Genomic DNA, 12,109 nt, shown 5'->3' with positions numbered 1-12,109 from the left:
AGAACTGCAAATTACACTCAGCACCATCTGATTCTAAGCCTGTGCAGACTTCAGAAGTCAGGTCTCAGATCAGCATGGCTCTAAAATCCACACTCCCCCAGCTATGTTTTCTATCAAACTTCACAACTAAGACACACCAAACTTCTTTTAGTTCCTCCAACACACCACTATGACAACTGTCTTCTTTCTCTTCACCATCCCCATTTGCTCTCTGGTTATGCTTTTGGGGACTCAGCTAAAATGCCACTTCCCCAGAAAATTTATTTCCTACCAGCTCAACACCATCCCCAGATATCGTTGGACAGCCCCACCAAGTGCTCCCAGGGCTACTTGGCCATCCCGAATGTTAGCGTGGCTCATGTGGCAGAGCTGTGTCTTTTTTTTTTTTTTTTTTTTTTTAGATTTTATTTATTTATTCATGAGAGACAGAGAGGCAGAGACACAGACAGGGGAGAAGCAGGCTCCCTGTAGGGAGCCCGATGCGGGATTTGATCCCAGAACTCTGGGATCACGCCTTGAGCCCAAAGGCAGACACTCAACTGCTGAGCCACCCAGGCATCCCGCATAACTGTGTCTTATGTAATTCCATCTTTAGTTGGACTGTAAGTAGCATGAAGACTAGATGCAAGTTCCCTTGGTTTACTGCTGTATCTTCAGGGCCTGGTAACTGGTATTTAGTAGAGAAGAGTGGAATGAATGACTAAGTACACCAATGAATCAAGCAGTAACAAGTAGAATAGGAATGCACTGCAGTGGGAGAGTGACAATGTCCCATCTATTTTTCCACACCAATGGCAAGTCCCACCTTCCTCATAATTCTGTACCCAGGCTAGCACTGGCTCTTTAAAGACATTACCAATTAGCAGTCTGGTTCACATTAACAATACCTTTCACTCTTAAAAGTTTGTTCTGCTGATTTTCTTATTCAACTTTGATGAAATAGGATTCAAGTTTCAAAATTTCAATTTGAGCTACAGCTAAACCTAGGAAAGTTGTGCATTCATTCTTTGAGGCCAGGGTCTCCCCCAGTCACTACCCCCTATGCACACTTTTTATTTTCCCCTCACTGGTCAAAGATTACCTCCTCTGAGTCCTCATAGATTCTGTTTGTCACAATAAGCGTCATGCTCATAGTGTACGTGTTTCATTTTGCTTCTGTTTGGATGCTTGGAAATCTGCCTGAAGGGGAAATTTCGGAACAAAACAAAATGGTGATTAATAGCATCACAAGTATGATTGATAGGGGTTTTTTTCTTTTGTTTTTTCCTCAACAATTAGGTGCCATAGCCAAAATGCTTATCTGACAGAGAATGAAAGAAAAAAGCAACCCTCTCAAATAATCATAAAAAAAGTCTTTTGATTTTTAAAAGAGAGAATTAAGGTGAGGTTTGACCTCACTAGTCAGAGGACTGGGCTCCCAGAACGCAGACTTTGTGCTATTCCACTTAACCAAAGAGCAACTTGGGCATTTATCCAAAGTACTCCTCAAGGATCTAATATGTTAATTGAAAAAAAATCTTAGGAAATAACTTTACAAGTAAACAATTCATCCAATTGGAAACACATGGGATTATTATCCAGCCCCTTTTACTTGACATCTCAGCTGCTGAAGCAAAGGGTTTTTTTTTTTTTTTTAATCAGAATTTTTCAAAGTGCAAACAGAATAAGTTACAATTTCAAGGTAGAATACGATTTGCTTTAATTAAAACAGCACACAATAGAATTCCCACATGGACATTTTAGCGTGTTTACTGTTGTTACAGGTAAAGAAACACTGTTTCCTGGGCTCTCCTTCCAATTCTCAGGGCCGCCCTCAGACCTGCACAGCTGTAATATATCTGATGGATGTAGCTCTCTCTACCTGCCCTCCTTCTCTCTCCAGGTTCTTTTGAGATGCCTCAGCACTTGGTATTTCTTGACAAGCACGAGGTGATTAGCTTACGTTTTCTCACTGCTCTGTGACCTTGCTTATCACAGTCACAAGTGTGATGTGCATAAAGAAGCTCTCAGCAGCAGCAAGGACAGGACTCAGCCACCTGGACCACAAGACCCTTCAGGCTCTTCGTAGTGTCTATTGTCTAAAGATTGGCTGTCTAAGGTAATTCGATTGATCCCTTAAAACCAAGACCGAAAACTGAGCAGCAAGCTGAAAACCTGGTAAGCTCTAGAACACGAAACGATTTGATTTCGAGAATCCCAGAATGTCTGGGGGCCAAGTGGTTGGTCTGCCTTCGGCTGGGTCGTGATCCCAGGATCCTGGGATCGAGTCCCGCATCAGGCCCCCACAAGGAGCCTGCTTCTCTTCCTCTCTCTCTCTCTGCCTATGTCTCTGCCTCTCTCTGTGTGTCTCATGAATGAATATATAAAATCTTTAAAAACAAATTCGGGAATTTGAGAATCCCGATTCCCTGGAGTCTAAACAATTGAGTAGAAACTGAGGACATACTAAGGAGGGTCCAAAGACTTTGGAACTCTCCTGCTGCCTAGGGTTGGGTGTTGGGAAATCAACCACATTGTTACTATTGACCAGACCTGGATGAGTTACTGCAGGTTGGGGAAAGAATTTAGATTAATCCACTCGCACCCGCAGTGAGAACACAGTAAAATTCACACAGGTATATGCACACTTATGTGCAAACACATATACACAGGTGTGCCCACTGTGCCTTCACACGGTTCTCTTCTAGTCTCCACTGAAGATTTAAGGAAATGACTTCTTTATTAGTCATTAAGATAATTAAGAAGTGTTTCTCATTTAGAGTCAACTCGATTATTCATAAACCAACAAGCTAAGGTGGAATTAATGAAAACATAGAGAACTCTTGAACCTCACAATTTCGGTGCTTTCTACCACCCGCCTAGGCTTTTCCCATACCTGCTAATGAGGAGCTAAAGATGGCCTGAATGTTCCTTCCTATACCTCTTGTTTAGCCTCTGCCAGAGTTACTAAGAATAATGAAATGCCTCAAAAGGCAAGAATTTGAGAAAAAAGGAAGATGGCATCTAAATAAGTCCCTGTAGGCAAACAATTCCTAAATGTTTGAATTGGTGCCATAGGGTACATTTGACTGGGCTTAGATTAGTCAAGGAAATGTTTCCCATTTAGAAAAGAGAGATTATTGAGAGTGGGTACTATTTCTGGACATTTCCAAGGATGCCGTTAGAAACAAGCATTCTTGTTAAGAAACTTTGTCTAAACTGCAGAGAGGTCAGCACTCCTCTTACCTCCTTTTTCCATTGTGTAGCAGAAGAATAATAAACAGGTTGGTTCTGCATTCAGAAACATTAAGATAGGGAACAAAAGCATGCACGCATAAAACAATTTCATCACATTGTCACTTGCCAATGTATTATTGCAAAAGGATCTGGTTTGAGTTACAGAGATATCACTTTCTCCTTTCAACTATAGTTATTGAGAAGAGCACTAAAAAAAATTATTCTTGGCAAAAGGGGACACAATTTTCAGGCTAGTTTGGCAAGGTCAAATGAACACCAATGAAAATTTATATTCACTCAGCATGTGGGGAGAGTTTTATGTCTGGAAAAGGACTTAATTATGGTAGGGTAAATAATTGAATTTTTACAAGTTAAAGTAACAGCATGCAGTATTTGCTGAGAATTTTTCTGGATGTTTAGTTATACCCAAGAGATTTGTCTCTGCCCTCCAAAAAGAGGGAGGTGGAGAAACAGTACACAAAAGAGAATTTTTAGACTAACATGTCAACTGAGAGAAATGAGTGTAGGCTTTAGCAAGAATGAGAGCATTTGGGGGCAGGGGAACCACAGTGTGAGTAAGATCCAAATATGGATCTTTTCTTCTGAGTTTTTAATTCATATCTCTTTATCCTCTGAGTTGGTCATTCACATTCACCTTAACCCCACTGCCCGTTGTGTGTAGGGGGTGCGGGGTGGGGGGAAAGGTAGTAGAGAGCAGCAATCACCACCCGAACCTGGAAAACCCATAGCCATTCAGGACAGGCTGGTCACTTCCCCCTGAATCCTAGGATTCTGATCATTGCATCTCCCTTCTCCAGACCGCTGGATTATTGCTAGAATCCCTGTAAAACCACTTTCTTCTTCCTCTCCAAAAAAAGAAAGAAATAAAATCATAAATTGAGAGCTCATCCTCTAAATAAAGGTCCAGAGGTGTTGCTGTTATTTAAAGCAATACAGATGCTATTTCTCTCCCCTGTTCTCCATGACCGGCCATATCAACTTTTCTTCCAATTGTGAGCAAGCCAAACTTGCTTCTCCCTTCACACCTCTGCTGTTGATGCACCCCTGTGGTTTTTCCACAAAGTTCTTTTCTTGGCTGGCTCCAAACTGGTCAGCTCCCAGTACAAGGGCTCTTTCTTCTAAAAAGTCTTTTGGGACTACCCAGTCTAAAGCCCTCCTCCATTCCCCTCTATCACTTAACCCCAATTTATTTCCTTCATTCCACTGTTACTATCAAAAAATGTTCATTAGTTTACAGGTTTCTAGTTTCTCTCCTACCTATAGAACATCAGCTCTGAGGCCAGGGTCCAATTTCTACTTCTGTATCTCTGACATCTAAGATAATACCTGGGAAATAATGACATTCATATAACTATTTCATTTAAAAATATGGAGCTTCTTATTATGTACTAGACATTGTTTACATATGCTATCTTATTTAATTCTCACCCCAAACTATGATATTGCTACCATCCCCATTTTACAGGTAAAAGAGTGAAGGCTTAGAGACACAAAGTAATTCTTGAAAATGGCAAAGCCAAAATATAAATAAACCCAGGGGGTCTGTCTCCAGAGTCCATGCTTACAACTGCTACTCATTTTACCTATACATTATATGTAAACCTTTTTTGAAGTTTCAGATTGTGTAAAAAAAAAAAAAATTCCTGTTTCCAGTTCCACATACAAGGAGCTTGAAAGTTAACATTCCATCCTAACAATAAGTGAAAAGCTGACTTTTCAGTTGTTGACTGTCTTCTTGCATCTGTAAAAGAGGAGAGGATACAGGATAAGCTGCTGCCCCCAGGATTGGTGAGACAGGTGAATATGGGGAGTATCGGTTTACCAGAGCAGAGACTCATGAGTGGAAGCAGTTTGGGGAACCAGTGCCTGGATAGGAAATCCTGAACTATAATTGATGAGTTGGTTAGAGGCTCAGTGTGGTCAACTCTGAGAGTTAAAAAGTACAAGGGGACCCAGTCACGGAGACAAGGAGGTACAATTTATGTAGTTTACCTCCAAGAGGTCAACTAGGTTCTCATAGCAAAATATCAGAAGAAAATCCCCTTGTTCTTCCAGCAAGGGAGGGGAAAAGGAGCCATTTTGAAATATACCAAAGCACTTTGTTCTCAGTTAACCAGAGCCCAATCTACTGGGGTTTTATCAGAGCCTAACTGACCTGGGGAAAGGGAAACACCCAATTCCAGTCAGCTCTAGCCTTCCACATGGAAGGAAGGAAATATTAAACTCCAGCCCACTCTAGCTATCCTGTCCCAAAAAGAAGGCAAGAAACAACTGAGAAACACTTGTGAAATTCACAGCCCAGAGGTATAAGCTTATTAAAATATGAAGACCTAATCATAGGACTGCAGAACACTTCCCTTTCCCTCACATTACTACAGGCATATTTTTCACAGTTCCTTTTATCTAGTACATCATGCCCAGCTACCAACAAAAAATTACAAGGCATACTAAAAGACAAAGAAAAAGAAAAAAAAAAAAGAAAAATCCACACGATTTAAAGAGACAGAGCAAGTGTCAGAACCAAATATGGTAAGAATATTGGAATTGTCAGACTAGGAATTTAAAACAATGATCATTAATATACTCAGGCCTCTAATAGATAAAGTAGACGGCATGCATGAACAGATGGGCAGTGTAAGCAGAGATGGAAATCCTAAGAGAGAACCAAAAAGAAATGCTAGACAGAAAGAATACTGTAACATAAATGAAGAATGCCTTTGATGGGTTTATTAGTAGACTGGACACAGCTGAGGAAAGATCTCTGCACTAAAGAATGTATCAGTAGAATCCTTGCAAACTGAAAAGCAAAGGAAATAAGACTGAAAGAAAAAAAAAAGGAACAGAATATCCCAGACAACTACAAAAGATGTAACATATGCATAATGGGAATACTAGAAAAAGAATGGAACAGAAGAAATATTCGGGGGAAAGAAACCCCTTCACCTAAGCATATAATTTTCAATCTACAGAAAATCAAAGATTAAAAAAAAAAAATTCTGAAAAAAGCCAGAGAAAAATAAAGTTCAGTTTCTCGCCTTAAGGACTTCTCAGAACCTTTAATATGCTAATGTACCCCCAGGACTTGTCAAGATAAGGATATAATCTCCCATTCACCACCTACTCTTCTTTCTCATGAAGATTTTCTTGACATTTCTTTGAACTGTGTTACCCCTGAAGTTTCTTTGGAAATTGTTCTCACATTTAGTCTGTGTCTTCAAAAACACCTACTTATATCAGAACCATAGATCTGCCACTGATTCATTCATTCGACTAATGTTTTTTGAATACCTATTATGCACCACACACTTTTCTAGAAACTATGAGGTGTCAGTGAGAAAAGCAAAAATCTCTGCACTTTTTGAGTTACAGCATTCTAGACAGGGGGAAGATAGATAATAAGCCATGAAGATAACAAATAAGTAAATTCTATCATACTGTAGAAGGTGATATTCTCTGGGAAGGAAAGATGAATATAGAAAAGGGTGAGAGGCTGAGAGTTAAGAGCCAGAAGGAATTGCAGTGAGGGAGAGGCAGATGGAAATGATGAATGTGCCACGTGAAATAAGCTGATCAAGGTGGGCTTTTTTTTAATGGTTTTTATTTATTTATTCATGAGAGAGAGAGAAAGAGAATGAAAGAGAGAGAGAGGCGTAGAGACATAAGCAGAGGGAGAAGCAGGCTCTCTGTGGGGAGCCTGATGTGGCACTCAATCCCAGGACCCTGGGATCACCACCTGAGCCAAAGGTAGATGCTCAACCATTGAGCCACCCAGGTGGCCCTCAATGTGGGCTTTATTGAAAAGGTGGTGTTTAAGCAAAACATTGAAGGAGGTGAGAGAATTAGCCACATGATATCTGACGTAAGGGTATTTCAGGAGGAGCAATCTGCCAATACAAAATATCTAGAAACCTGGCTAAGCATTTTCAGGAAGCATCAAGAGACCAGCATGGCTGGAAAGGGTAAGGTAAGGTAAGAGGTAAGATTTCATCTATAGTGAAAGATGAGATCAGTAAATTAAGGGGGTGGCAGGGCATGCTATTTAAGGTAAGTCATTGAAAAGCCTTTGGCTTTTACCCTGAGTAAGATGGGAAGCCACTGCAATGTTTTGAGTCGGGGAGTGACACAATCAGCCTTACTTTTGAAGAGGATCCTTCTGGCCACTATGTTGAGCATAGAATAGCAGCGATCAAGGAACACTCTGGATATTATGTTGAGTACAGAATATAAAAAAGCAAAGTTAGAAGTAGTGAAATCAGTTGTAATAATACCATGAGGGATGTTGTGGCTTAGACTACAGAATGGTATCAGTGACAGTAGAAGAAGGCATAAGGTTCTGATTTATTTTGAAGGTACAATTATAGGATTTCCTAATAGTATGAGAGAGAATGAGAAGAATTGAGGATGACTCTAAGTTTTCTGATCTGAGCATCTGAGAGAATGAATTTAACATCAACCAAGAGGGAGAAAGCCAACAGGGGTGGAAGAGATTCCAGGTGGGAAATCAGGGGTTCAGTTTCAGGCATGGTCACTTTGGAGATGCTCTTAAAACTTCCAAGATGATGTATAGGGAGTTGGAGTCTGGGTAAGAGATTCAGTCTAAAAATACGATTTGAGAGAGGCCAATAAATGGATGGAGTTTAAAGTCCTGAGAATAGGAAATCATCAAGGGAGTAAGTATAAAGATCCAGAAGAAAAAACTAAGCCAGAGCTGAGCCTGAAGCCCCCCCCTCCCCCCAAAAAAGGCATGTTTCTCAGAAAACCAAACCCAAAGCCTTGATTGATGGGTAGAAGTAAAGAAGGTAGTAGGAAGAATTATTATAAGCTTCAGCTTTGGGAACTTGAAGAAGGTATGTCTAAAAGATCTCATCTCCTGAACCACATAATGGCTGCCTGCAGTTCCGTCTGAGGAAGATTCTGGGACCATGTCTGAGTGGGAAAGAAATTAGTGATTGGTGCTATCTGCTGCAGTTGTAGAGTGCTAAGTGCCAGCTAGAAGGGCAGCATCAGATTTTTACCCTTCTTTGCTGAGAGGAAGGGCCACTGTGACTAAGAATAAGCAACAACTGGTGTTCGGAGAGTTCACTGAATGCTTTCAACTTATTTCAAGTAAATTTCTGTGGTTTGTAGGAATGTCAGTGTATAACTTGCTGCTGAAATTATCTTACTTGTGTAAGAATAATTTTATTGCTCTGGAGCCATAAGCTTATGTTGGCCTTGAGTGTGTGGAAAGGTGATCCCTGAAGAAGAGTAGAGAAAAAGAAGATATGTAACAAGGAGGATGGTCTGCATAATTTGTGGACTCAAAGCACAAATGGGAAAAGTCAAAACCCAAAACAGAGTAGAACTTTTAGCTCTGTGAAAAGATTGGGCAGATCCTCTCCCCAAAATGCAACTATAGTGCTAGGAAATACTGACAGGTACAACCATATAGTGCTTTGGAAATCAACCAAAGGCACAAAACAATCTGAGAAGTGTTTCTGCTTTAAAACAAAACAAAACAAAACAAAACAAAAACCTACTGAACTTCTATTTATTTATTTATTTATTTTTATTTATGATAGTCATACAGAGAGAGAGAGAGAGAGAGAGAGAGAGAGGCAGAGACATAGGCAGAGGGAGAAGCAGGCTCCATGCACCGGGAGCCTGACGTGGGATTTGATCCCGGGTCTCCAGGGTTGCGCCCTGGACCAAAAGCAGGCGCCAAACCGCTGCACCACCCAGGGATTCCCCCTACTGAACTTCTAGCAGGAAGAATGGGAGTCTGTAAAGTTCTAGCCTGAGTCTTCTCCATTCACCTGACCCTGTGTTTATAGATTCTGTGAGGGTAGGGAAAGCCTTGATGACCAAGCAGCCTCTCTGCCAGAGTTGAGGAGACTCACTCAGTTTGGACAAGTGGGCAATGCAAGCACTCAACAAAGCTGTCAGTAGAAATGATCACTTGGAGGTGGATGGGTGGGAAGAATTGTGGGGTCCACTAGTTACAGGTTGTATTTGTGGTGAAAGACAGCATATTCCTGGTTGAGGCTATTTATGCATCCAGTGAAGATTGAGAAGAACATGAACATTTCACATACTTCTGGTTAGTCCTAGGTCTGAGTGCATGAGCAGAAGAGACTCAAAAGGGCCCAGAAGAAATTAAAACCCAGGAGGCTTAAAAGCAGCATGAATTTTAAATGTGCCCCCCTACCCACAAACCTATCCAATAGCAACAGATGGAAGCTTTATGGGTTCGAGGTGTTAGAGCACAGTTGATGCGCAATCATTAGTTTTATACCACTAAGCTCTATAGACATAGGAAGAGTCCTCTAGCAAGCCAGGTTTAAAAAATGAAGGATATATATACTTGAAACAACAATTTAGCAGAGGTATTAGCGACTGTAGGGGACCCAGATTTCACAGATTTAGCCCAGACAAGTTATTAAACAAACAAAATACCAGCAACACCAAACTCCAAAGGAAAAAATACCAGAATTGGAGTAGCTGCAATATATTAAATAGAATGTCCCATTTTTAAGAAAACAATGAAAAGGAATGCCAAGAAACAAGAAAGTGTTATCCGTTCTCAGATAAAATTAAAAAAGAAAGAAAGAAAGAAAGAAAGCAGTGAATAGAAACCATTTCTGTGTTACCAGCTACTGGCAGACAAAGGAAGGCTTCAAAGCAGCTATTACAAATAGATTCCAAGAACTAAAAGAAATTGCATTTCAAGAATTAAAAAAAAAGTGTGACAATAGATTAATAAATAGATACTCTTAATAAGGACATAAAATGGGGCAGCCCAGGTGGCTCAGAGGTTTAGCGCCACCTTCGGCCCAGGGCATGATCCTGGAGACTCAAGATTGAGTCCCACGTCGGGCTCCCTGTGTGGAGCCTGCTTCTCCCTCTGCCTGTGTCTCTGCCTCTCTCTGTGTGTCTTTCATGAATAAATAAATAAAATCTCAAAAAGAAATAGGGACATAAAATTATTAAAAATACTGAACGGAAATTCTATGGCTGAAAAGTACAAGAGCTATAAAATAAAATTTCAGTAAAGGGGCTCATCAGCAGGTTTGAGAATACAGAAGAAAGAAGCAGTGAACTATAAATTGATAGAAACTATCCAATCTGAAGAATGAAGACAAAAATGAACAGAGCCTTAATCCTGTGAGATAAGATCAAAGCTAGCAACAACCTCCATGTAATAGGAGTCCCATACGGACAGAACAGAAAGGGACAGGAAAATTATATGAAAAAAATAAGAGCCCTAAACTTCCCAAATTTGATTTTTAAAAAGGATTCATCCACACATCTAAAAAGTTCAAAGAAATCAAAGTGTGATAAATATAAATAGATCCATACCTTGACACATCACAGTCTAACTGTTGAAAGTCTAAGCCAAAGAGAAAAATCTTGAAAGCAGCAAGAGAAAAACAACTCATCCTATATAGGCAAACATCGATACAATGAACAGCTGGCTTCTCATCTAAAACCATGGAGGCCAGCAGGCAGTAAAGTGACATATTCAGAATGCAGAAAGAAAAATAACTGTCAAACAAGAATTCTGTATCTAACAAACTCTTCTTCAAAAATGAAGGCAAAATAAAGGCATTCCCAGATAAACAAAGGCTGAGCAAATTCATCACTAGCAGATCTGTTCACAAGATATACTAAAGGAAGGAAGTCCTTCAGGAAAAGTCGGCAGAAAGCCATACAAATCCACAGGAAGAAATGCAGAGCACTGCAAATAATAAATACACAGGTTAGTATAAAAGATTCCATTAATACATCTTTTCTCATCTTCCCCCAACTTCTTTAAGAGACATGAGAGTTTATGAAATAATAATGTTAATACTGTATTATTCCATTTATAACATGTAGCTTCAGTATATATGACAATAACACAAAGGGAAGAAAAATGGCACTATATTAAGCAAAGTTTCTAAATTTTCAAATTAATATTCATCTGAGGGAGGCTGTCATAAATTAAAATGCAATTCCTTGAGTAGCCGCTGAGAAAATAACACAAAAGAAATATAGTAAATCCACAGAAGAATTACGACGTCACACTAAAATACTTGTTCAGCACAAAGGTGGCTGTCAAGGAGGAATAGACAGTCAAAAAAGGCAGGAGACATATCAGAATTCGAAGGCAGGTCCTTAGTAAAATTTCCCCTTTCTGCTCTCATGTGATTTTAGTAAAGAGGGAACTGAAGATCTATAACAAGCATAACGGTCTACTTAATTTGTGGACTGAGGTCAACATGAAATGCAGGGTTCCTATTCGAAAAGTATTAGGAATTTCAAGACGGCAGCAGCAGATTGTGAAGAAAAACAAGGGGCCCTTCTGAGCACAGGGCTCTGTGACTGCATGAGTTGCTTACCCATGAAGCTGACCCGATGATAAGACGTTATCATATCCCATTTTCCTACTCCTTTCATAAGCTTCCTTTGGGGATATAGTACCTTCTGTTCTAGTCTTTCCCCGTTGTCTTTTCCTTTCCCATCCTTGAATCCTAAATCTCCAGCATTTGGGAAGGACTCACCCTTCACAGTCGAAAGCCCAAGAGACAGGATCCTAGCTCTCACATCCACGTGAGACAGCTGTGACTACACTCTGCTACAGATTTTTTGGGCATTAAAACCTGTAATTCCCTTACATGTGCTGACCCTGTGGTTTCCAAGGCAGTTGTCATTGTCAGCAAAGGCAGAAAGGCAGTCTCCGAGAACATCCAAGTAGCTGATATTCATGAATTCACTTGACAATACATAGTCTACAGGAAACCCAGGAAGGGTGTGTGCAGGACTGTGCTGGGGGGAGCAGATGGGCTTGTTAGGGTAGCCGTTATACCTTGTGGCTCAGTTGTGCAGTGATCTCATCGTGTCTTCATAATTA

General features: G+C 40.3%; 1 protein-coding gene and 1 long non-coding RNA gene across 6 annotated transcripts in view; one reads left to right on the top strand and one right to left on the bottom strand.

The window, feature by feature from the left end:
* PPP2R2B (protein phosphatase 2 regulatory subunit Bbeta) overlaps positions 1-12,109 on the top strand; it is a 440,017-nt gene that overhangs the window by 118,961 nt on the left and 308,947 nt on the right. The gene's annotated exons all lie outside the window — the stretch shown is intronic.
* On the bottom strand, positions 4,633-12,058 carry LOC112660215 (uncharacterized). The gene is made up of 2 exons (XR_003136766.3): positions 11,874-12,058; positions 4,633-4,978 (listed from the first exon to the last, which is right to left on the bottom strand). It is a non-coding gene; the product is annotated as an uncharacterized LOC112660215 (long non-coding RNA).

This window comes from Canis lupus, chromosome 2, assembly GCF_003254725.2.
Source record: "Canis lupus dingo isolate Sandy chromosome 2, ASM325472v2, whole genome shotgun sequence".
NCBI lineage: Eukaryota > Metazoa > Chordata > Mammalia > Carnivora > Canidae > Canis > Canis lupus.
Note: the sequence above shows the minus strand (reverse complement) of the source record. Positions and strands in the feature narration are given on the sequence as shown.